This window comes from Eschscholzia californica, unplaced genomic scaffold, assembly GCF_041429995.1.
Source record: "Eschscholzia californica isolate CP2 unplaced genomic scaffold, dmEscCali1.0.p SCAF_1, whole genome shotgun sequence".
Classification (NCBI taxonomy): Eukaryota; Viridiplantae; Streptophyta; class Magnoliopsida; order Ranunculales; family Papaveraceae; genus Eschscholzia; species Eschscholzia californica.
In genome coordinates this window covers 37,735,328-37,763,265 of record NW_028238198.1, presented here as the reverse complement: position 1 = coordinate 37,763,265, position 27,938 = coordinate 37,735,328, and the positions used below count along the sequence as shown (strand labels likewise).

General features: G+C 34.8%; 1 pseudogene across 1 annotated transcript in view; it reads right to left on the bottom strand.

Annotated features, from left to right (window-relative positions):
* Positions 1 to 14,721: 14,721 nt before the first annotated feature.
* Positions 14,722 to 27,938, bottom strand: part of LOC147566585 (expansin-A10-like) — a 37,662-nt pseudogene continuing 24,445 nt past the window's right edge. The window contains exons 3-5 of the transcript XR_015231061.1: positions 23,633 to 23,921; positions 22,817 to 23,089; positions 14,722 to 14,773 (exon numbers count right to left, since the gene is read on the bottom strand). The product of XR_015231061.1 is annotated as an expansin-A10-like (transcript). The remainder of the gene's footprint in view (positions 14,774 to 22,816; positions 23,090 to 23,632; positions 23,922 to 27,938) is intronic.

Sequence of the window (27,938 nt, the reverse complement as noted above, 5' to 3'; positions counted from 1 at the left end):
TTCCGCCCAAAATGACAGGACGTCATAATCATGAAGGATACATTTGTAGTTCGCTATTGTACCGTGAGAAAAGATATTGATACAACCAATTTATGTATATATATATACACACACAAATCATATATATCGAAATTTTTAGGAATAATGAACTACGTATTAAAGTGTTGGTAATAAATCGTATAAACTTCAAAGCAAAGTGGCGAGATTATACGAAGGACAAAGTGATGAAAACATACTTGCTTCTTGGTTGCCATTAAAAAAAATCCCAATGTTTCACACAACTTCCTACTAAGGTGCAATAGATTAGTATGAAACTCAATATTTGTGTTGATGAAATAAATATTTGGAATATACCACTGTTCTTCACAATTATTTGGTATAAATCGGGACTATAGGGTTCAAATACTCAAACACATTTTCGTTATCTACTTCACCATAAACTTTCGTAATGGCTTATAGTTCCCAATGCTCAATATTCTCCTCTTGTCGCCCACACAAAAACCAAATGAGAGGTTCATTGATTTAGGTATCTTCAAAGCAGATTTCAATGCAGTTCCTAGATGAGTTTTGAGGAACAATACCCAGATTTAATCTTCTTGCAACAAAATGAAGCGCTATCTAGTTTACCCAACATAAGTATGAATTGAAGAAAATACAAACAAATGTAAGCTCAGAAGCAGATTGTTGCTTCCCATTATTAACCTAATGTGAAGAAAAATGTTTTCCATGTGAAAACCAAGGCGTAACTGTTTAATCAAAACAATTATATTATATAAGAGAAATAACCAAATCGTTATATCCAAAACTGAGAAAGGATGCATTGGAAACTAAACTGATTGGTGGTAAATCAAAATTCTTTCTGACGAAGAACACTAAGACCAACCGATCTAACGTCGCACACATTTGTAATCATAAAAGAACATAGTTTGGTTATCTATCGAAGCATACCTAACATAACTGAAGAAAAATGGGGTGAAATCGATTGAAAGCCCATATTTGGATTGTAATCTATTTCTGTTTTACTTACAAACAAAGAGAATTTAGGTTACATTGAACCTGAAATCAGAAGCATAGAGACAAACAAAGTTGAAATCACTAAACTCCAAGTTAAATTATGAATGCTTAGGGTTTATATATTTGGTTTGCTAAAGAAATCAGAACCATACCTGTGCTCACCTTTATTCTTTTAAACCCTAAAATCAGAAACATGGAGAAAGATTATTAGTGGAAAAAAAACTCCATTTACTAATCACAACCCTAATAAGAGAAACACATAAAAAGAATCTAATCCTGACAACCAAGTAAAGAAAATCAAATCATATAACAATCAATCTATGAACCGAATACCTGCTGCAAAGAGCCAAAAATTTCTTCACTTTTGAATGCAATTTTGTTGAGAAATTGATTTGAGGGACAAATTAATGTTTAGGGTTACCCATAAAAGAAATTAAGTTTTTTTTGGTGGAGCATTCATCGACTTACCCATACAGAAAGCATTTCCGAGATGATTCTTGGTGGAAAGTCAGCTTGTAACCAAAAAAAAATTGATTATTGAATTGAAAATCTCGCTCTTGACATTAAGTTGAAGCAATACGCTTGAGAGGGAGAGACAGAATAGAATAACTACCACATGAAGGATTAGACCAAAGTGTAATAACCCATAATAGGGCATAATGAGGGGATCAATGAGAGTAACTAAAGAATCGAAGATGGAGATGAAGATAGAGGCGTTATGCCGTTATGGTTTTGGGGGAAAGAGAAAGGAGATAGTGCTCAAAAGTTTGGAAGAAGATAAAGACTTTTCCGAGAAGAATGATTAAAATAAGAGAATGTTTTATTTAATTTAACAGTATTAATGAGAGGGTGAACGAATTGACCTTTTTTGTTAAGTAGGTGAAAGATCTAACGATCAAGATTTCAGATAAAACGAAATGGACGGCAAGACTTATCTTTTGGTTTGTCCTAGTCAACATGTTTCAACCTGTTTTATTATATAGATTCTAAGTGCATATTTGATAAATAAAAAAATAAAAAAATTTACAGATATATGACAATCAATAATTTTTTAGATATATCTTAAGGATGATAAATTTATTTCATATAAGTACTTCAATTCTCCCATCTTATTAGATTTATTAATAAAGATTCTTTCAGGAGAAAATTTAACCATCTGATTTTGGTTACAATGAAATTGAATCATCTATTTCTATATGATATTACCAAACCTGAAGTTTTTTTTTTTTTTTTGTTGAAACACCAAACCTGAAGTTTGGTAAGCAATATGAGTAAGTTAATTATCACCAAAACGGTGAATCTTTGCAAAACAAAATTTGTTTACTCATTCACGAAGAATGAAAAATATTGATATTTCAGTATTGAAATTATTTTCTATTGATTATTAAAGGATTATAATTAAACGGTGGTAAGAAAAATCCTACACCGAGTTCATATTGGAAATAGAGTGACAAAATTGAGAATATCATTTTACTATACCAACATATGCTGTGATTAAATTTGAAAAAGTTCTTCATGGTGAAAGACAACTACTTTTTGTGAAATTCTTTTAACGAGAATATAATATCACAATTTTGGTTGTACTTGTATTTCAATAAAATTTTCATCAAGTGGTGATAATATTTTCTTCCGCGTCTTTGGACGACGATGAGTTCTAAATTCTTGGAAAATAAAAATTGTTGAATATTTGATTTCATATTACACCTGAAGTTGTAATACATAAAGAAAGTGATGATGTATTTTAATAGAAAAAATCGCATGAAGATGACATCTCAAATGTAATCAATCACACCTGAAGTTGTTATTAGAACAAATTGCTCACACCTGAAGTTGTTATTAGAACAATTTGCCTGAAGCAATTGACTCTCTTTCCATCTTTGTCACAACATTGAAGTATGTGCGCACATGACGTATGATTTTTATTATCAAATAAGATGAAAATCTATCGACATTAGGGGGAGGAAGTCTTATATTTAATGTCATAAAATACTTGAAAATTGTCCAGTTTCCCTCATTTAGAATCGATAAACGGAGAATTTATTACCTCCAAATATCAATATCTTTTGGAGCGTAATATGCTCGTATACGGATAAAGGTCATGAAAAATGACCATAGTTTATCAAAGTGACATATACTCCTTGACACTGAAGGAATAATTTTTCCTCCTGAAGAGGCTATCAATTTAGAAATGAATGTGATTCATATTCCTAATAAAATCTCCTGAAGAGGATATGTATATAAAGAGACACCGACCTTTTACAAAGGCACATATATGAGATCACTGAACTATGTATGCTGTGAAAATTTAAAAAATCAAATAAATCATTTCAGACGATGTATTTCTGAATATAGTAGCTACTGGGAGCATATTGATCCGGAATTACTCTAAGTAATATTGGTCAACTTTTAACGAGATACTTCATTACTTGTGGATTTTCTTACAAAATAATTAAGTCTTCAGACATGAAGTCGAAGCACCAATTAAGAATTACCCCGAAGGTAATAAAGTATACATGTGTAAGAAATGTCCTTTAGTCTATAAAGGATTTGACGTCCACTTATAAAATTTCAATATGAATTATAAATCTCCGAATTACAGTATGAAGTATGTATAAATCCTATTGTGACTCCTGAAGAGTTTATCAAAGTTTGACAGTAGAGTATCGAAAAAGATTATTCGAGTAAAGAAAATCTTGAAAATGAACATATTTTAAAATACTAAAAGGCTATAAGCTTCAAAGCAACTCATATTGTCTTAACTTCTCATATGTCATGGAAATTCAGGTCCTGAAGTACCTAATATAGTACAGACAATACATTATGTGTGTTGTAATGTGGTTTTAGAAAACAACCATCATTCATATATAAAATGTCAATTGCGTTGTACTCTTTTTCCTTCGTCAAGGTTTTGTCCCATTGGGTTTTCCATTTCAAGGTTTTAATGAAGCAACTATGCGTATTGAAAATTGTTATAACTTGTTTAAAAGTTGTAGTCTTTTTTCCTTCGTTCAGGTTTTGTCCCGTTGGATTTTCCTGACAAGATTTTGACGAGACAACTAGTCATCGAATGATGAGTTTAACACCTATTATGTGTGTGAGGTGGATTGTGCATGAAATTTATAATGCACATTGAAATGTGATTAGTACATTGATTTCACAAAATATTATAATTATCTTATCGATGTATATGACAAATATGAATCACTTAGAAAGTGAGTTCAACTGAAATCCCTGGAGGATTTAACAAACTTCAATCTTAAGTGTGCATAAACTTTGAAACATTATATGGATGCAACATGGAATGTCAAATGGTACTTATTATATTTTTGTGTATATATGTCACTAAAAAGCTGACAATAGAAGGTTGAAAACACTGAATACTATATTTTCACACTGTACTCTTTTTCCTTCGTTAAGATTTTTTTCCCACGAGGTTTTTCTTAACAAGGTTTTAATGAGGCAGATTATGTGTACATAAAAGATGTACATGAACAAAGAATTTGTACTCTTTTTCCTTCACTATGGTTTTGTCCCATTGGGTTTTCCTAGTAAGGTTTTAATGAGACAATTTCTGATGCGGTGGACATCCAGGGGGAGTGTTATAAATATTCGATTTATGGTGGATGACCACCACCAATTGTAACTCCCACCACCATAGGTTTTCCACCATTACCTTGTATTCAAGCTCCATTATTGTGTGCCTATTGGATGTGTAACTCATCTAGCTAAATGCCTATATAAAGAGGTTACTTGCTAATGAAGAAGATGGATCAAACCAATATATCATAGTAATCAATATACCAATGTACCAAAGTAGAGAAATTATCTACAAACATAAGAATACAATCTAGTTCTTCTTGTCTATAATCTCTTGGTTAATACATTCCCATTGTCTTTCTTCTTCCCTCCTTTATTTTTCACAACAATTATTAGTATTCGCTTTAATTTGTTCATTATACTAATTAGTATTATTTTTTATCTATTTTTAATTCGGTAATTTTATCCATTGAACTTCATTTATTCCGAACTAACAACTCAAAATTTTATTTAGCTTAAAAATCCGGCTATTAGTTGTTTATAAAGATCCCATATACTACCAATATTAAAAAAATTCTACAAGTCTGTTACAACTAATGTGAAACCCTTTTTTTCATATGAAATTTGAAGCAAGTGACTGAACTTATATAACCTTCAACATAGTTCAGTTTAGGATTTTGATTTGCTAAACAAATAGCTATGACATGTTTTGATGTTGCACTTTAGCAGGAGAAATTGAATGAAGTGTGGAGACATATATAAAATAAGACATACCTATTAATATTTGTGTATGTCTCTATAAATCGCCTATGAAGTATTTTTTATCGATGAAACTAGACAAGGAATGATGCACAAATCAAGAACTATACGAAATAATTATGAATTTAGGACTTGAAAATAGCATACAATCTTCAAACCAAGTTAGAGGATATAGTAAATTAATCAGAAACATGACCAACCCATCATGAACAAATGGAACATAAGAATACCAACATAGTGGATTGGACCTTTGTAGTTGCTATTACATAATGCGTCTGATAGTTTCGCCGTGCCGGAGGCACAGGCTATATCTAGTACTATAATATAACTCGATTTTCATTAATAATTGAAATTGGACATATACACTTCAGTTTAACAGAACAAAGCAAACCCTATTCAGCTTTGGCTAACAAATTAATAGTAGTACTAGACAATATAATTAAATTTGGGTGGGCGGGTGGTAAAATTCCACCACTGCTAAATAAAAACACAACCACTTCAGGATTAACAGTAACTATACTTCTCTCCTCCCAAATTCAACATAAAATACTGGCCTCTCTCAACCCACACATACATTTTTATATTGTTTGTTTCCTATATTTCAGTTTTAACTAGAAACAGAAAACTAAAACAGAAAAACAGAAAAACAGAAAACAACAAAGTCTAACTAACTTTCTTGTTTTCATACAGGTGCCTTTAGACACAATGGGAGTCGGTCTAATCCTGTTGACTTGGTCTGGAGCTTGGTCTTGGTCCATTATGTTGACTTGACTGGGAAGACTAGAAATAGAGTTTTGGTTGACCATATAAAACCCTATTCTTAACCTGTTTGCCCTAATCTGTCTCTTCTCTTCTTCAGCCGAAACCCTAGCTTCCACAGCCCCCCTCAAACCGATGGTGATGAGGAATGAAACACCATCAGTTTGTCTCGAAATTTCTTAAACAAATCTTCTGGTAGCCCTTTGGTGAATATATCAGCGATTTGCTCTGTAGTTGAGACATGATTCACCATAACCGAACCATTCGAAACCAGATCTCGTACATAATGGAAGTCTACTTCAATATGCTTGGTTCTCGCATGAAAGATATGGTTCGAAGCAAGGTATTTAGCACTTATATTGTCACAGAAGAGATGAAAGAGACGAGTTAGAGGTAACCGAAGCTCTTCCATGAGGTAAGACAACCAAACTAACTCTGTAGCAGTATTTGAAAGTGATTTGTATTCTGCTTCTGTGGAGGACTTAGCCACTGTGGCTTGTTTCTTCGAACTCCAGGAGATTAGATTTGAGCCTAGAAAGATACAGTATCCCCCTGTTGATTTCCTTGAGTCAGGGCATCCAGCCCAATCTGAATCGGTGTAGGCAGTTAACCTAGTTAACTCACCTGCAGAGAGAATTATTCCTGACCCCATTGAGCCCTTTAGATACCTTAGAATCTTTTTAACAACAACTAAGTGTACTGTTGTTGGTTTATGCATGAATTGGGCTGCATAATTAACTGCAAATGATATATCTGGTCGAGTGAGTGTTAGGTACTGTAATGCCCCAACTAGACTCCTATACTCAGTGGGATTCGAAAGTTCTTCTCCATCTGTGATTGAAACCCTTTTTCCACTAGAGACTGGTAACTTAGATGGTTTAGAATCTAATAGCTTTGCTTTCTGTAGTATCTGCAATGTGTATTTGTTCTGTGTGAGAAATAGTTGCCTATGATGAAGATCAGTGGTGACTTCAATACCCAAGAAATATGATAAAGGACCCAAGTCTTTCATTTTAAAGCTACTGCTTAAGTCCTTGATGAGAGATGAAATTTGAGATACTGAATTTCCTGTCAGGATTATATCATCCACATATAAAAGAAGTATCATAGTTGATGATGGATGATGAAAAACAAACATAGAGTGGTCTGATTTGCTCTTTTGAAATCCATATGACAATAGAAATGTTGTAAACTTGTTGAACCAGGCCCTAGGTGCCTGTTTAAGACCATATAGAGCTTTGTGTAAATGACAAACAAGATTGTCTGTTCCTGGTTTGATAAACCCTGGTGGCTGAATCATATACACATCTTCATCTAAAACCCCATGCAGAAAAGCATTTGATACATCAAGTTGTTTGATATGCCATGATTTTGAGATTGCTATAGTGAGTACCAATCTTATAGTGTTTGCCTTCACAACTGGACTGAAAGTCTCATCATAATCAACACCCTCTTGTTGATGAAACCCTTTTGCTACAAGTCTTGCTTTATACCTTTCAATTGTACCATCACCCTTTTGTTTCAACTTAAAAACCCACTTGCACCCAAGTACATTCATGTTGCTATGATAAGGTACCAAAGACCATGTTTGATTGTCAAGTAAAGCTTGGTACTCCTCATTCATGGCCTGAACCCAGGCAGTATGCTTAGCTGCCTCCTTATAAGATGTTGGCTCAGTTGGTAGTTGTAATATAGACAAATAAGCAACATTTAATGTGTGAGGTGATGAATAATAAGTTACAAAATCATTGGGTAGATCTTTCCTTTTGATAATCCCATTTCTACCTCTTGTTGTGATTTGTCTAGATGGTGGAGGATGAGATGTTCCTAGTGATGTTGCTGGTGTACTAGTGGAAACATTAGCAATGCCCTCATCAGTAGACAAAAGCCTCGATACTGAATTAGCTGGTGTACTAGTATTTATACTAGGTGTCCCTAATTCAGTTGGACTGTCTAGAACATGATCAATAGGAGGTAGGGGTAATGAGATATGTGGATGTGTTTTCTGATCACCACTTGACTGTCTAGCAATGAGGTTGACATAAGGAAAGTTGTCTTCCTCAAATGTGACATGTCTAGACATATAAAGTCTCTTTGTTAAGGGATCATAGCACCTATATCCCTTGTGTTCATTACTATAGCCCAAAAAAACACATTGTACACTCTTGGGGACTGAGTTTGTCTTTTCTGAGTTCTCCAAGATGTGGGTAACAAGCACATCCAAATAATTTGAGAATAGAATAATCAGGAGAATGATGAAAAAGTGTATCATATGGAGTGTTGCCTTGTAAAGTTTTGGTGGGTATTCTATTGATAATATAGACTGCAGTACTAAAAGCATCAAACCATAGATGTTTTGGTAAAGAACAGTGAAAAGATAGTGTATTACCAAGTTCTGTAATGTGCCTATGCTTCCTTTCAGCTTTCCCATTCTGTTGAGGAGTATATGGGCAGGAACATCTGAAAAGAATACCACTTTTATCTAAGAAATCCCTAAATTCTCCCTTTTTGAGTTCTGGTGCACCATCTGACTGAAAATAGACAATCTTTTCTTTGAGAAGATTCTCATTAGTTGCTTTGAAATGACTGAAACACTTCATACTGTCAGACCTTAGTTTCATTGCATAGATCCAGCTGTACCTGCTGAAATCATCTAGAAACAATATATAGTATCTTGCACCATTAGGAGTGGTGACAGGGGCTGGTCCCCAAATGTCACAATGAATCAAATATAGAGGAGTATTGGTAGTAGAGGAAGAAGATTCAAAAGGTAGACACTTGCTTTTACCTAATTCACAAGACTTACAAAAAGTTTTGTCAATCTTGGTACTTAGAGTAATTTTATGTTCCTCATGAAGTTGTTTGATAACTGCACTATTAGAATGCCCCAATCTTGCATGCCAAATATCATAATTTGAAGATGTCTGAGATAAGTAAGCAACCTTATGTCTATGTTTTAACATAGCATTATGCACCTCTATAGGATACAAATTGTTTTTGACAGGCCCTTCTGCTAGGATTTGTTTTGAATGAATATCCTTTATATTATAACCCCATGGTAGAAATTCTACTGAGCATGCATTATCTTTTGTGAATTTTGAAATTGATAGCAAATTCCTCTTAAGATTAGGTACACATAAAACTTTACTTAACTCAAAATTATGTGTTGAAGTGGAGAGTGTTGATTTACCTGTGCTAGAAATGGGTAAAAACTTACCACTGCCCACCATAACAGCATCAGAACCATTATAAGGTTGAATTAAGGTGAGATTCTCTTCACTGTGAGTCATATGGCTACTAGCTCCTGTATAAGCCAGCCAAGAACTATCCTTATTTGATATAAGAGTAGAGTCTGTAGTGACAAAACACTGTTCCTGTTCTGGGTTGCAATCATAATAGACTTCATCTTCTAAATCAGTAATTAATCACTACAGCAGTATGACACTCATGAAATGCATCATATTCATCACTGTTTTCATATGGTAATAGCATAGCATTATTGCATTCTAGCATACCTTCTTCTATATAAGAATATGATTTCATGTTTGTGGTATCTTCTTCATGATGAACTTCTTCAACACCATCTTGAGGACATTGAGATTCAGTATGATAAGTAGGGTAATTTCTATTTGGTTTGTATCTAAAATAACAAACACCAGGGGTATGTCCCCATCTCTTACACAGACCACATGGGACTGAGGAGAAATCAAAGTCCTCAGCCTTTTGACCTTTTAGTTGATTATTTACTGAAGATTGACCCTTTGTAGGAGACCCATCTCTCTTTGCATAAGCCTGATTTTTATAGTAAGATGGTGAGGGATTACTAGGTTGTCTTTGATGTAGCTTTGAATACTGTCTCCTAACATAATATGCCTCCTGATCAGTTTCTTTTTGCAATAACCACTGCTCATGTTGAATTAGTCTTGACTTTAGATGAGCTAAAGTCAATTGTTCATTATTTGCTCTTATAGCAATGACAAACTGGTCATAGTCAGAGTTTAAGCCATGAATGGCTAGTCTGACAAGCTCAGATTCACTAATCTTATCATGTACTGATGTTAAAGAATCAGCAATTAGCTTTAATTCTCTGAGATATTCAGCAATAGATGCATTTCCCTTCTTGATTGTTTGTAATTTTCTTCTAAGTTGGTCTTTTTTTTATTCTAGACCTTCATTGTTGGTAAGATCAAGGTATTCCCATATTTCCTTTGCTGTTTTTAACCCATATGTATCATAATAAACAGACTTTGAGAGAGTACTTTTAAGATATGACCTAACAAAACTCTCTTTTGATCTCCAAACTTGGAAATCGGGGTTTACTTGTTCTATACCATTGATATATCTAAGTTGAGGAGGTTCTTCTATAGTACCATTAACAAACCCTAATAGATCATAGCTTCCAAGCATAGTTTCCACTTGGTCTTTCCACATTAGATAATTGCTATCATCTAGTTTCTTTGTTATAAAGCTAGTAACAGAAGAGATTGGTGGAAGATTACCTTGATTTGAGGCTGTCATGATTAGTGAATTGAATAGATGAGTAAAGAACCAGGAGGAGCTGAAGATAAGTCTGAAAAAATAGTAAGTGATTCTAATCACTTATCACTTTTGATTTTGAAGCTTGATTTTGATCTTTGTTATCTAATTTTGATCCTTGTTATCTTTAGTAATGATCCATTTTATCTGAATTTTGATCATATCTTGTTTTGATTTTGCGAGATTTGGAATGATTATTCTTGAGTTGGAGAGAAAGGAAACCCTAGCTAAGGATCACAACCTAACTGATACCATGTAAGAAACTCTCTAACTCTTTTTTATTTTCAATAATCTCTTTTGGTTTACAAGTTTCCTTATATAGGAGGAATGATAAGAGAGTTGTAATTCAGTTTTAACTAGAAACAGAAAACTAAAACAGAAAAACAGAAAAACAGAAAACAACAAAGTCTAACTAACTTTCTTGTTTTCATACAGGTGCCTTTAGACACAATGGGAGTCGGTCTAATCCTGTTGACTTGGGCTGGAGCTTGGTCTTGGTCCATTATGTTGACTTGACTGGGAAGACTAGAAATAGAGTTTTGGTTGACCATATAAAACCCTATTCTTAACCTGTTTGCCCTAATCTGTCTCTTCTCTTCTTCAGCCGAAACCCTAGCTTCCACAATTGTAACAATTAAATCCTAAAACTTATGAACCCACTAACAAGTTTACTGAGTAATTCAAAGTATTTTAATTAACTGGGGTCCACTAATCACTAGTGGTTAAAATTATTGACTAAACTACTACTAAATTACTAATTAAATATGTTATTGATTGCATCTGAAGAGTCAACAACACTTCTTCACGTATCAGACCAAGAACTAGAATTGCTCCTGTACGGTACCGTATTATTACGTGATAAGCTCGTGTGTGTGTGTATGCAATATCAATTGACAGGGATCTTGGATCCTATAGGGCAAAAACACAAGCATACGAAACCATAGCTAGTTATACACCGTAGGCATGTTTTCTGGCCTATACAAATCAATTGACGTGAACTACACACATGTTTTTAGTAATATATGATATAGTTGTGTACAAATTTAGGATATTACACAAGTGGCAAATTTTTATGTTTTATAGACATCTAATTCAAAACCACTTGACAATGATTAAGCGGCACTCATTGCCAACTGATTTTGAATCGACTTAAACATTATATTATTTAGTATGAGGGTTCATTTTGTCTATGTGAGACTATTTTTTCATGTGATGTGAAACACATTTTGCAGTTGCGTACCTATGTGTTATTGTTTTGCCTATCAACTATGGGTTTAACTCTGATACCATGATAAATGTTATATACATTCAAGTTAAACTAGTCGGTAATGAGTTGAAGTGAGTTATGAGAGTACTCTTTGTTATATTCACTGAAAGACAAAAGTTAATCAAAGTTTTTCAAAGTTTGACTTTGATCGGGACCGTTCATTTAGCATTTTGTTAAGAATCTTGTTAAAGATTCTTTGTACATTTAGCATTTCCCATATATATTTAAAGGTTAATGGACTAAGATAAGGACACGACTATGTTTTTCTTTAGAGGACCAAGCACCTAACTAACATTACATCAACTTAAAAAAAACTAACATTACATCAAGGACCTACCTTGCCGGACCTTTTCTTAATTTGTTTAACAAACTTTGTTGTTCTATGTTATATATTTTTAAGGAATTAACTAAAGAATAACTTTCACATCTAGCTCTTCCTTGCTTCTCTGAGCAGCAGCAGCAGCCCCAAATGGTTGTTCTCGAGTACGGACTTCAATTATTTACACTGGTTTCTACGCTATCATCTCTTTTGGAAAAAAAAAAAAATTTGTTCCGAGTAAACTTCCGTTTTGTCAACCATTTCATGGAAAAATATTATACGTGAATAAGAAATAAAAACTACTACGGCATTTCTTTAAAAGGCTTCTTCGTGAAGTCTGTCTACTCCAGTTTGGATGGTCATGCTCAACTACAATCGGTATATATATATATATATATATATATATATATATATATATATATATATATATCATAGATATGTCTTTTATGAAGGTTTACCAACCTTGAACCTTCTAGTGCAACTTCATAGTTACAATTGTAATTAGCTTCACCTTGGCACTGTTAGAGAGAAGGACTATTCAGTAACTCTTGAGATAAAGGAAGGAGCTAATATAAAAGAGTTGGTTATTATCGTTTCCATGGGCACTCCTTTTGATATGTGTGGTCTGCACATGTGAAGAACAATTAGTAGTTAGTTAGGTTAGTTAAGAACAGATTAGTCGGTTAATGTTAGGTAAACTGTTCTTAACTAACTTTCCCTTTCTTCTCTCTCTAGATATATCCTCTTTCTGTAATCTCTCTTATTCATTGTTGTAAAAAAAACCTATATAAGGAGTAGAGCTCTTGTAATAGAAGATATCTTGAAATCAATAGAATTCTTTCTCTAAATCTTTCAGGCACATTATGTATGACATATCATACAAATTTTGCCGTTTCTAAAATGTGAACCAATGGAGCCCAACAAGGGGCACCAAAATGACAATGGAGCCCAACGAGGGGCACCAAAAGAGTAGTGGCTGCAAGACTTCCTAGACAGGAAGAACCAGAAGCATTTCCAAAAACTGACTTTACAAAAGAAAAGATAGAAGCAATAGAGCAAAAATGCATACATGTAAACTGAAGACCAAGCCACTAGCTAGCTCAGTTAGAACGAGACTCCATGAACCAGAACCAGATGTGTGATATACATATTAAACAAAGCAATTTTGGTACATCAATCGGAAAGACTTTACAGGAGCATTACTCCTCGGATGAGGAGCCACCAACGGTACTAGTCCAGGAGGTCAATACTAGCAAGGGTCCCACAGTTACAATGTGGCTGAGAGTGTTCTCTTTCCAAAAATAAGCAACAATGACAGAAATATTACGGTAGCGTTGTTATTTTTCTTTCTCATCATCTGAGTCTGAATTTAATTCGTATGAGTCTGCTTGTCCAATTTTGAATCGTCATTGTTTTTTGAGTACAAGCCAAACTTTCATTAATAAGTGATAACTATCACGAAGTTACATTGTACATAATTCTTATTTCTCTCCTCAACTTCATAAGAGTTACATAAGATAATACATAGTTACATAAGATATATCCTCTTTCTGTAATCTCTCTTATTCATTGTTGTAAAAAAAACCTATATAAGGAGTAGAGCTCTTGTAATAGAAGATATCTTGAAATCAATAGAATTCTTTCTCTAAATCTTTCATGGTATCGGAGCCCTAGGTTTTTTTTTGTGATCATCGAATCCACGAAATTCCTTAGGGACGAAAGGATAAAGCAAATCGAAATTATATCTTCTGTGATCAGAGAATCAGGGATTTAATTTTCGAAGTAATTGGAAAAGAGCTGTGGTTTCTGTCATCAAGAATCAGGATTTCAGTCTCTTCCTCAAATTGAAGAATTCAGAAAAAGAGTTGAAGCTCCTGTCATCAAAGAATCAGGGTTTCGATCTCTTTCCTCATGACAACTCCACCAACACAACAAATGAACCCTAATTCAGGTCAGTCTTCTTACAATTGCTTCTCAAAATAATAACAAAGGATATTGTCTAGAAGTCCTTCTCAAAATTTAAAATATAGTCATTCGTAGAAATAAAGTTACCTATTTAAAAAACAATAATCGTTTCCTTCTTAGAAATAAATTAGCTAATTTAAGAAAAAAAAAAGAAACAAAATAAACTTCAAGGGTTAAAAAATGAAATTAAAATCTCTCTCTCTCTCTTTCAATAAAATAATAACTAATTTAAGAGAAAAGAAACAAAAAAAATAATGTAAAAAATAATAACTAATAAAAATCTCTCTCAATAAATTTCGTAACATTTGATTGATCTCCGTGCACTTCTCAAAATTTAAAATATAGTCCTTCGTAGAAATAATGTTACCTATTTAAAAAACATTATTCCTTTCATTCTTAGAAATAAAAATTATAATTAAAAAAAACATAAAATAAATTTCAAGAGTTAAAAAAAGAAATTAAAATCTCTCCCTTTCTCTCTCTCAATAGAATAATAACTAATTTAAGAGAAAAGAAACAACAAAGTAATACAAAAAAAATAATAACTAATAAAAATCTCTCTCTCTCAATTAAATATAACAATAAATTTCGTAACATTTGATTGATACAGTTGTCCGTGCCCTAGGGCACGGAATATACCCTAGTTTACTTGATTGCAAGAGGCAAGTTCGTTAGAATTTGGAAACTAGAGTTTATTAGAATTAGCAAATAGTATTTTTTAACATAATTAGAAACCCCAAAAGATTAGGTTCAATATTAGATATAAGTGAAATCAACATGTAAAACTAAATGACAGAAGAGAAGGATGAAGTAATTAATATTTTTAGATGTATGCATCGATAAACCTGACTTGGGTGTTTCAGCAACCAGCTCCAATTCGGCACCATTTAACCAGTAGTTGATATCGATTGTTGCCCCTCGAGATTACACCAACTAAGCCAAAGGTAAGCAATTTCCATGGAAAAAAAGTTCAACAATTTGGTAGTTTAGCTACCTGGAGATTTAACAGCAAAGGTTTTTCCATGAATTCTCATCAGTTTCAGAACAAAATTGCTTCTTATCTTTCACCAAAAATATACAGCATGAAAACTAAAACTAATTTACCCTATTTTGAGTAATAAACTAAACATTTATATCATGATCTAACATGTCGAAAGAAACGTACAACTCATAATAGTTAATATGTCCAAAGATAATGTATTGTTTTCTTTCCATCATGAATTTTAATTTAAATCTCATATTTCATTATATCATGAGTAATAAATTGATGTTTTATTGTCCTTTTAATTCCACATAAATATATCAAATTTAGCTTCAAGAATGACCTTACAGAAGGAGGATATGCCCTTTTGAGAAGTTAGAATCCCATTAGTAGTGTTGAAAATCATCGCACCACCGAGTATGCATAGGAGCAACAACAGTAGAAGGAAAAGGAATAAAGAACATATGTATCGAACAGATGATCCATGCTTGAATGTTAGGAATTACTATAGAAGGACAAAAAGCAAGACAGGCCAGGTGACCTCGAGCTGACTTGTGAGGGTATCTAGAAGAAGCCAACCCTTCCAAGCTCAGTTTCACAGTTAGGGCAGCACGCTCTCTGAAGCACCCCCGCAGTGGATCAACTTAAACAAAGGGTTTTCTTCTCTTTAACAAATGCATCATGAAAAAAGGAAGAGAATATAAACCACCTAGTCATCCATCCATTGGCGATGAGCTGCGGGCATATGGAATTATTTTCACCAACATACTAAATATAAGATGGTGCAACCCAAGGCCATCAACCACCTTTTGGAATAGTGGCAAGGGCCAAGAAATCGAAGGGACGAAAGGGTATTTGGAACATGATCCCCAAAGCTATCATATGCGGCACCTGGAAAGAGAGGAATAACAAAATCTTCAAGGAGGAAAACAGTTGTACTAACTAATGACGTAATTAGGCGATTGGCAATATTGCCTCTCAAATCCAATCAACTATCTCAACATAGAAAGAAGAATGAAGACAAAAGATTTTACTTCCTTACTATTTGTAATTAGATTTAGGTTCTTTCCATACATGTAATTATAGTTCCTTATTTTAATTCCCTCTCTTATGTAAACTTCTCCATTGTAATTCTCTATATATAATTGTTCACCACATAAATAAAAATACTTTTTGATTATCATTCTTTCATGTCAGACTCATTATTTAACATGGTATCACGAGCATAAGGATTTCTTCTCTGTCAGTATTATCGTGTGATTATCAATTTGCTTAAGGATTAATTTTCTTTTATATATCGATCATCTAACTTTCAAAAGCTAGGATTCTCATCTTCGTGTTATACATAAATCATCCATCTTCAAAGGTCAGTAACACTTTCTTACTCATTTACATTTTCTGATTTTTGCCAAAATTTTCGAAATTATTTGTGATTTTTTTTTCGAATATTTTTTAACCTAATTTAGGTTAGAAATCAATTTGTCCTGTTCTGGTCCAATTCTAGTACTGAATTAACCAAAACCGTGCACAACCGGAACCAAATTCCAAATTTGGTTCCTGACCCCAAACCCAGTCATTTCCCATACCGGATAACCAAAACTTGATAAACCTGGAACTGGATTCTAATTTTTGGTTCCCGAACCAACCTGATTTACTACAATACCGGGATAGCTTAAATCGCCCTGACCGGAACCATATTTCTATCCTTGGTTCCCGACTACTCTCATCCTTCTTCTCCGACGACCGAACCATTAGGGTTTCTTTCTCGCCGGAATCATTTACTCCTTGTCGGTACGAGTCACAATCGAACCTTTAGGAGACCCAACACCCTTCCTTTTTTAATTCACATTAGATCGATCTAAAGAATCCTTCTCTCTCTAGAAGTACAAAAAACCATCACCGGTTTCTTTTGCTCTGAGCAATCAATTTTTGGACCAAAATCCACCAGATTTTTTCCCTGCACTTCATAGATTAGGGTCATTCCAATACCCAATATACCGTTGCAGGTCTGATTGAGTCATCATTTTTGGTTCTGAGACAACCCTAATTCGGTTGACATTTCTGGTTTGAAGTCAGATTTTAAAATTTAGTGACAGTCTCTTTTACCCACAAGTTTCTGTTGCCTTTGTTACTTCGTTTGTGACACTTACTTCTGTCACTATTTTCCCAACAGTAGTATTACTGTTGCGAACAACTCTATCACTTTGTTTTCTTCTTTTCGATCAGACATTATTAGTCTATATGACTTCTCTTTACTTCAGAACTATACTTCTGACTTTATCATATGTGACAATGATTTTCTTGTCAACTTCAAACGTAACGACATTATTTTTGTTGTTGCACATTATGTCAATATTTGACATTTTTTCGACAAAGATATTCTTGTCGAACATAACGAAAACATTACTTGAGTTGTCACTTCTACAACCTATTTTTGGTACTTTCTCCTTCAATATTTTTTCAACAATGCATTTTCTAACGAACAAAACTACAACATCACTTTTGGTGTCACTATTTTTCTCTCATTTTTATTTTTCTGGTTTTGACAACCACAACTTCTTTTTCACAAATACCGTGACATCCACTACGGTATATTACAATTTCATCATAAATTTTTTAAAACTTATTCTCTCGAGTTTTTCAACTAATTTTTCTCGACCCATAATTTATATTCTTTCTCCTTCATCGAGAACGATTTTTCCCGGTATAGATACTGGTGACCCTAGCCCTACGGCTACGACACTTTTCTCAGGAACTATTCTTTCCATCCACCCTACTTCGTGGATTATCGACAGTGGAGCTTCAAACCACGTCTGTTTTTCATTACAGTGTTTTAGTTCGTACGAACTTGCTCCTCCATCACTTTACGTTCAAATTCCTGATGGAAGCACCCTTCCCGTCAAACATATTGGTAAAGTAGTTTTTTCTGACTCTTTACATATAGAAAATGTTTATCATATTCCAAGTTTCAAGTTTAATTTGATTTCTGTACGACAGTTATGTAAATCTTTAAATTGTCTTGCGACTTTCTCACCTTCCCACTGCGTCTTTACGGAAGTTTTGACAACCCGTCTAATTGGACAGGCTGATGAGATTGGCGACCTCTATATTTTACGTCGTACCTCTAAAGACTTACTCTACATAAGTCGCTTGACATTTGGCACCACCGACTAGGACATCCAAGTTTGAATCGCCTCAAACACTTATCTCAACGATTTGATTTTATTCACTTCGACTCCACGCATGACTGTACAATTTGCCCTATGGCTAAGCAATCTAAATTGCCTTTTCAGAAAAGTACAACAGTTAGTACTTTTCCTTTCCAGTTAGTTCATGCTGACATTTGGGGACCGTTTCCTGTTCCTTCGCTCACAAATAAGCGATATTTTCTCACCTTAGTTGATGACTATTCCAGATATACTTGGACATTTCTTATGCAGTCCAAGTCTGAGACTAAGAAATATTTAGAATATTTCTTCAATTTCACAATTAAACAGTATTAAATGACTATTAAGTCTGTTTCTTCTGATTCGGCAACCAACTCTACCTGCCCTATTCAGACTTTTCGTTCCGACAATGGAACTGAATTTCTCACTAAGGACTTACAGTCTTGGTTTCAGTCGAATGGTATTATCCACCAACGCAGTTGCGTTCATACTCCACAACAAAATGGGGTCGTCGAACGCAAACATAGACATTTGCTGGATGTCGCTCGTGCCTTGCGATTTCAAGCTAATCTCCCCCTCAATTTTTGGGGTGAATGTTTAAAAACGACAACTTACTTAATTAATCAGATGCCAACTCCAATTTTATCACTTAAGTCACCTTATGAGGTTTTATATGATACTCCACCAGACTACTCGACCCTCCGTGTCTTCGGGTGTCTGTGCTTTGCTCATAATTTTAAAGCTACTACTAAATTTGATATGCGAGCTAAACCAGGAATTTTTATCGGGTACCCTTATGGAAAAAAGGGTTACACCATTTATGACCTAGAGACTAAAACTCTCTATGACTCTCGAAATGTAACTTTTTTTGAAAACAAATTTCCTTTTGAATCGGTTACTGACGTTTCATCTGACTCACACATTTTTACTCCTTTGAATATTTTGGATGACCATGTGCCTTCTCCCGACACTTTTCAGACTCCGTTGCGACACAATATTTTTCCACCTCCACCTTTAGTCGAGTCTTCTCCCTCGCCTTCGGTTGATTCCCCTCGTTTGCCTTTTATTGAGTCGACGCCTCCTATTTCAGGTAGGCCCCTGACTCCCTCTGATCCCAGCAAGGATATACCTTCATCATCTCCTGTAGAGGTGCCTATAGCTTCTTCTGATAGTGCATCTTCTCCAGACTTTTCTGCTTCCGCTTCTCCTCGGCCTTTTACCACCGGTGGCACTTCATCACTCGACTCTCCCGCCGAGGAATCTGATAATCCTACACGACCCATTCGTGTTAGGAATCCGCCTGCTTATTTGGCTGACTATATTCTTTCTAGTTCAGAAACGACATCTTCGCAAACTCCTTATCCACTGGTCGACTATATAAGTTTCGACCGTTTTAGTCCTTCTCATAAGGCTTTTCTGACTTCCGTCATCACCACGGATGAACCCAAATCTTACAAAATCGCCTCTGCTTCTCCAGAATGGCTTGAGGCGATGACTAAAGAGATTTCAGCCCTCGAGACTAATAATACTTGGTCTCTGACTTCCTTGCCACCTGGCAAGAAACCCATTGGTTGTAAGTGGGTTTACAAAATTAAATATCGTTCGGATGGATCCATCGAACGCTATAAGGCACGCCTCGTCGCCAAAGGGTATACCCAGGTTGAAGGTGTCGACTATCATGATACTTTTGCTCCAGTTGCCAAATTGGTAACTGTTCGTGTCCTCTTATCCCTTGCGTCTATCCAAGGATGGTCGTTGCATCAGTTAGATGTCAATAATGCTTTCCTCCAAGGAGACTTGGAAGAAGAAGTCTATATGACCATTCCTCCAGGTTTTAGCAACAAAGGTGACACTAGAGTTTGTCGCTTGAACAAATCATTATATGGTTTGAAACAAGCTTCTAGGCAATGGTATTTTCCTCTGGTTTAAAAGCCGAAGGTTTTTCTCAATCTTCGTCAGACCATTCTCTTTTTAGTTATTTTAATGGTCCGACTACTATCTATATTCTTGTCTATGTAGATGATATCATCATTACAGGCAATGACAACAAGGAAATTGACTCCCTTCGACACCGTCTCGAGCAACGATTTTCTCTTAAAAATCTCGGACGACTTCAATATTTTTTAGGCCTAGAAGTATCTAGGTTCCCTAAGGGTATTTTCCTCTGTCAACGGAAATACACTTTAGATATTATCCGTGATTCTGGACTTCTCGGTGCAAAACCGAGTTTATTTCCTATGGAACAGCATTTGAAATTGTTACCTACAGATGGCACACCGTTAGACGATCCCACTTCTTTCCGGCGTCTAATTGGTCGACTTCTGTATGTCACTGTAACGAGGCCTGATATCGTCTTTTCAGTGAATTATCTAAGTCAATTTATGCAGCATCCCCGTTCAACACATATGGATGCAGCGACTCGAGTGCTAAGATATTTAAAGGGGACCCTCGATCATGGGATCCTCCTTTCATCCTCTAGCTCTTTGACACTTTCGGGTTTTACTGACTCTGATTGGGCCAGCTGCCCCATTACACGCCGTTCCACCACCGGCTACTTCACAATGCTTGGTGCGAGTCCGTTGTCTTGGAAATCTAAGAAACAACCGACCGTTTCCCGATCATCCGCTGAGGCAGAATATCGTGCCCTTGCTTTCCTTACCGCCGAGCTCCAATGGTTGAAATACCTTTTCCAGGACCTTCGGATTTCAATTCCAGAACCTTTTCAGGTCTTCTGTGACAATAAGGCGGCTATGCATATAGCTGCCAATCCAGTTTTTCACGAACGTACGAAGCATATCGAACTCGATTGCCACTTTGTTCGTGAGAAGCTTGAAAGTGGTCTTATTCAGATCTCTCATGTTTGCACCACCGATCAGGTGGCGGATATTTTTACAAAGCCTTTGGGTTCTGACTAGTTTCACAAGTTACTTCCCAAGTTAGGCTTGACTCAGCTTTCTTCCTCCGCTCCAACTTGCGGGGGGGGGGGGGGGGTAATGACGTAATTAGGCGATTGGCAATATTGCCTCTCAAATCCAATCAACTATCTCAACATAGAAAGAAGAATGAAGACAAAAGATTTTACTTCCTTACTATTTGTAATTAGATTTAGGTTCTTTCCATACATGTAATTATAGTTCCTTATTTTAATTCCCTCTCTTATGTAAACTTCTCCATTGTAATTCTCTATATATAATTGTTCACCACATAAATAAAATACTTTTTGATTATCATTCTTTCATGTCAGACTCATTATTTAACACTAACTACTAACATAGTAGAAGAAGATGTAAAAGGTATTCTATCCCATTGGTCTAGAAACCTTGATCTGGCGAAACAGATTTTGAACAAGGACAACGACTTCTTTCACAACTGGGAGGCTTGGGTGTGTAAGATAAAAGATATGAGAGGGAGAGAAGAGTTGTATTGATAATGACATGAGCTCTTAGCTATTACATATGAAGCCTTTATATAGGCTCAAGGAACCAATACTAATAATAGCCCATCCAATGTGGGACTATCTAACATGACTCATATGACACTCTATTCTCTAACACTCTATTCTCTAACACTCCCCCTTAAACCAATGTATTTATCAAGATATTGATAAGTACAATGGTTTGATACAATAAAACTTTACTTATTAAAATAACATCTAAAAACAAAATAACTTAAAAGCAAAACAACTTTTGTTCTTCTCTTGAATCAATGGTGATTTGGGTTCCTCCGTAGACTTCCTCCATAATACTCCCCCTCAAACTAATGGGACTTGCAAGTGTGGAAGACCATGAGTTTGAATAGATTTCCCTTGATGATGCTTCAAATTCTTACTACTAATGTTGGTGTTGCTTTAATGTGTGTGCTTGAGGTAAATAAGATGTAGATTAGTTGTAGTTTTGGCCTGCTTGGGCTTTAAACAAGAAAGAAGAAGCATGATAGCTAGGCCCACTTGAGAATGAGAAAGAAAGATGAAAAGAGAGAAAAGCTTAGCCTACTTGGGCTTAAAAGAGAAAAGAGAAAAACATAATAGATTGGCCCACTTGGGCTTGAAAGAGAAAAGAGAAAAACATAATAGATTGGCCCACTTGGGCTTGAAAGAGAAATAGTTGAAAGAGAGAAGCTTAAAAGCTTGGCCCATTTGGGCTTGAGAGAGAAAAGAATTGTAAGAAATTTAGAGTGAGAAAGGTAAAGTATGAAAAAGATTTTAGAGGCACACTCGAACACATCATCACACCAAGTTATAGGCACCAAAATTCCCATGAATTCTTTTTTTTTTTGAAAGCACCAAGTAGTTCTAGAGAGTATCATTCTTAGGAGCACATAAGAGAAGCCCACCATCTTTAAACCTTTGTACCCGAAATTTTACGGGCACCCATCTACTAAGGGAATAGAAGTTGAAACCCTAACCCACTTTCACTTTCTTTCTCTGTTACAAAATAATGGCACCATCATCTCTTTTACATCACTTCCATTATTTAACAACTCATCATCAAACCAATACCATTCTGAGTTCAAAGGACCAACAAGCCGGAGCAACATTATATGACACTAAACTCCGACCATCACCTGTAATGACCTTGAATGATAGGCTTTGACCATTAAGATAGGAGTTGCTTTGCCAATTTTGACCCCAATTTCTTGACATTATTTGTCATCCAGTTCTTGAACCTTTTATGAACACTCCGTGAACATCACCCGCTCCTCCAACATTTGTGACCAAAACTAAGTTGAAGTAAGAATGCCCATTAATGGTAAATCTTATTCCTCCTCTCTTCCTGCATGGTACCCTACAAAAAAAAACCCCCAAATTTTAAATTAGACTTCGTATTCGTAAATTACATATAGTAAAAGCAACCGATAAGGAAATTGTCCAAGTTGCAAACGACACATTAGTAGAAAGATAGCCAGTTTTTAGTTAACATTAAGGATAAAATTGTCCAAGTTGCAAAATAATTAAACTGAGGAAAGTCGGCGAGAAACAATTCTTTATGTGAAAAACATGGGTAAATTTGTTTTCGGGTGTCATTGTCGAGGGCGTGAAGTAATCCCGGCCCATTCTTTATGCAAGTGAAGCCCGACCGATCAATGACATGCCTGCCCTGCCTGATTGACACTCTAGTGTCCTAATGATTTTAATAGTAGTATGAAAGAAAAAGAAGTTTTAAAGGCGTCTGTAAGTGCTAAAAGCGCCTCCTTTACTAGTAGTATGTTATGAAAGAAAAGGTATACTAAGATCCCAACTGAAGAACTTAAACCTAATAACACACCTCGTAAAAGACCTCAAAAAATCTAAACAAACCAAACTTGTAAAATTAGACTAGTATATATACCTTCGATAAGGAACAGGAATAATTCCAGATCTATATTGAGCAATTTGTTGGTAAACAGGTTGAGCTATGTCAAAATGGTGTAGGGGAGGATCACAACATCCCCTAGGTGGGCAGAAATTAGTAGCAGTAACCACAATAGAACCAGGCAAACACCATTTCGGGTCGTCAACACATCTAATTTCATAGCAAGAACCACATGCTAAGCCATTATTGAATAATGCTGTACTCAAAGCTGCTGTATTTGTTCCATAACCTTGACTATAAAGATTTCCATATCCACAAGCACCACCTTGAAAAACAGAGACAATTTTGATATTAAGGTTTAGAATAATTCTATTGATACAAAAAGTTACATCACTCTCCCTTATTTTCAACAATATTTGAAACTACAAAAACATTGAATAAAATTGAGGTGAGAAAATAGACATTATATTCTTGGTTTCTAGATATTTCTTCTCCTATGTGGGACTATTCTCACACGTCCTTCATGGGCAAGGTTCTTTGAGCTTAACGTGTGTTTTTATTCTTTTCGTGTGACGTGGAGCATGTGACACTTTTAGGTCTAGCTCCGAGCTACGTTCATCTTACGCCAACGAGCCCTTAATAAAAAGAAATTTCTTTTTTCTTTCGTCGCACCATCAGAACCACCGCCACAATTAGTCTCTTTCTTTTTATTTTTTCCTATCTTCCCCTCTTTCTCTCTTTAAGTTCCGTCAAAGAAGACTTCGTTGGAACAGAGAAATAGAGGAAAGAGAAGTAGAGAGAAACTTTGGTAGTGTGGTGGGAGAAGAGGGAGAAAGAATAATAGAATTTTATTGAAGGGTCGCCAACACCGACAGTCTGTCGGTGATTCCTGAAGACGTGAAAATAAGTGATGGTAGGGAACGCGGCATTCAATATTTGTCTACCCAAAATCATAGATGTTGGGGGACTTGCTAAGATGCACCAAAGTCGTGACCTCAAAAGAAATTTACAAACGTAATCTTGTTGTTTGCCTAGTTTACAGAATTTAAACTATCTTTATTTTAAATGTCTGAGAAGAGTTTGTTTAGAGCATCTCCAATGCAACACTCAATCTCACAAACTCCGAGTGCCACCTAGGATTTTTAGAGTTTTTTCTTAAAAATCCTCTCCAATGCAACACTCTATTTGGATCTCTAAGATGACGTGTCGAGGGTGGAATAGAGATAACTCAAGAGGACACTCTATTTCTAGAGTGTCCTCTTGAGATATCTCTAATTGTCCAACTCATCCATATTTGATTTTCAACTAATAAAATCGAGTCCTCTATATTTTCTAAACTAACTTATTATTTATTTGCAAAAATAACTATGTCACATAAGTAAATAAGATAAGTTTAGAGTTTGCATTGGAGACAAAAAAAAAATTTGAAGATCTCTATTAACGCCACCTAGGAGTGAGAATTTCAAAAGGAACTTGACACATATGATGAAAAGAGATTTTTTTGAGTTTTGCATTGGAGATGCTCTAAGTTAATGAATAAATTTAGACTTTCTCTGATTTGAAAGAGATACTACTAATATTATATAATATTGTGTATAATATGGATATCCTTCCGTTTTAACAGAGATAGACTTATGAAATGTGAAACGTTATTTCTAGATTGGCTCGTTAAAGTACGACCAGTTTCTCGCGTGGCTTCCTAAGAAAGAAGAAAGGTCGTGATGACCCGTTTCTTAGTTTTCTTTGCATTGACTAAACAATCAAACAAAAACATTCCAATAGTGTTGTTTTGTCTTTTTTTCTCTATTCCTAATTTCTTCCTTTATGTTTCTTGCTTTCTATTTCAGCCCTTATCTTTATGTTCATGGACAATCTTCATTTCCCCAATTAAACACCTTCAAAGCTCCTTTGCTAACCAAAAAAAATGCTCTTCTTTTGCTTTGTAACAATGAGGGACAAATTTTGACATTTGAGGTGACTCGTGATTGTGTGCTTTTTGAAAGCTTAATTTATCAATACTTCATTAAATGTCTTTGATTTTTGTAAAATGCTCTACTCCACCTAATTTGTGATGGAATTGTTGTACCACCTCTATATTTGAACTGTCCATTAATGATTAACGGTCTGAATAAGAACAAATAAAAGGACGGTATAACGTTTTCATCATAAGTCTCGAGGGGTGGTGGGGAAATTTCAAAATAATCAAGAAAAATTACGATAAAATATTAGTTGCGAAAGTTTTATTACGCTTCCAACAACATGTATGGCAAAGATCAACATCTGATGTGCGCCCTGTTAGATGTCAAGATTTGTTCGGATTAGATCAGGATTAAATAAAATTTCGGTAAGTAAAACAAACTAACCACATATTGTAAAAGGGACAATTTACACACTACGTTTAGGTTTGATTTAGGAGTTGAATATTCTGTGAGCTCGAAGTACTTTAGTGATGGTTTTGTTAGATGTGTGAGGGGGTAGGATGGGGGGCAGTAATCTGTTATAGTACATTTCCTTGGCCAAAAACAATCCTAAAATGAGAGCCTCATATATGTTGCTCTAGTTTTTGCAATTTATTTAACCAAGAGAAAATTATTTCTTACTAAGAAATCTTAAATGCAGTTCATATTCAATTTATATCTATAAAATATACGACAATATCTTAATCTCTCTTCCAATACTGACATCCCCAGATCCTAAAACTACATATATCCTATGAACTGTTTCATACTTATCCTTACAGTTCAAATCAATATTCTTAACAACTCCCAAATCCCTCAATTGCCCATCTATGTTCATTTCAACAACTGGCCTCCTAATTAATGGAAGTACAAGAAAACTTGTGTTATCTTAATAGTTTCTTCACTCTTCATGACGCAGCGGAAAAATCCGTAAAAAAAATTAGAACTCCGTCTAAAACTTATGAAACTCAGAAAAAGTCTTAGATCTTCGTCTACAGACTTATGGAACCGAAATTAATAAGATTTACTACTAAAATACCAAACTTTATTGATAAACTTGACTGAATAAAACAACTCCTAGACCCCTTTTATATAGACTTAGGGTTTCCTTATTCTAAATAAACTCAAATAAAAGTTTCTAATAAATAAAATACTACTTCCCTTATCCTAATCAAATTCTAATTAATAAAAGCTTCTAAATAAATAAAATACTAGAATCTAAAACCTAAAAAGTTTCCTAAAAATATAAAACTGCTAAAAATAATAATTCACTACGAACAAAAATATTATACCACTAAAATAACTAGATTTTAAGATATCCAAGATACTCTGAATATCTCATGAAAATCTCCCTGCATCACTTCACCTCTCATCTTTTTTACCATCTTTTGTTTCTGTTAATTCTGATAGCGACCCACTTCGATTAGTTGATTCTGATTTGTACCCTGAAAGTGAATTTTCTGCTTTTTTTAGCATTGAATGTAAATATTTTTCTTGAGCTTCAATTCTCAATTGCAAATGTCTCTGTTCCTGAAGAAGAATTATCGATTTTATTGAGACGATAAAGAAGATAAAATTTTAATTATCAACAACTGGGTTGAACAAAGTTCTACCTCATCATGAAATTTCTTCAGATCCTCCGTTTGTATCTGAGGAGCGCGAGAATTCTTCAAGCTTCTGATTAACAGAATTCATGATAAATATAAATAACCCATGAAAATTACTCAAACCAAGATAAAAAAAAGTTGATCACATTTCTTACTCATCCATGAGACCTGTCTCTCAAAATGGCCTATAATACACTTTTGATTTGGAATAGTTAACTTTTCCTAAGGCCAGTTAGAACCATATAAGAATGTTTTTAAGCTTTCTAAGATGGTCCGAGATTTGAATCATCATCCACGAAGAAGAATCGTTCCCAAACTCTAGATGGTTTACTAGGATGCCATTTTCTTTTGACTTGAAAACAAGTATCCTATGTTTTTCTTTTGCCTGACGCATACAATGACTAATGGTTTCGGCCTCCACAAGAAAAAAGAGTGGGGAGAGAGGATCCCCTTGCCTTATTCCTCTTGAATTTTGAAAGGGTCTGGTGGGGATTCCATTAAGCAGAACTGAGAATGACGCCGATGATATAAACCCATATTCACACGACCTCCATTCAGAAATCTTTGCTAAACAAAATGCCCAAAGATGGCGCAAGAAATACAAACATAGGAAGCAACAGAAATGACGAATTGACATGAACAAGAAAAATTGGCTCAATTACTAGAACATGATAGCGCTTATAATTACTTCATTTTTCTAGCAAGCAGTGGTAAATGGTTCATCTGACAATAATCATGGGATTTAACTTTAGAGCTCATGATTATCTACATATTGAA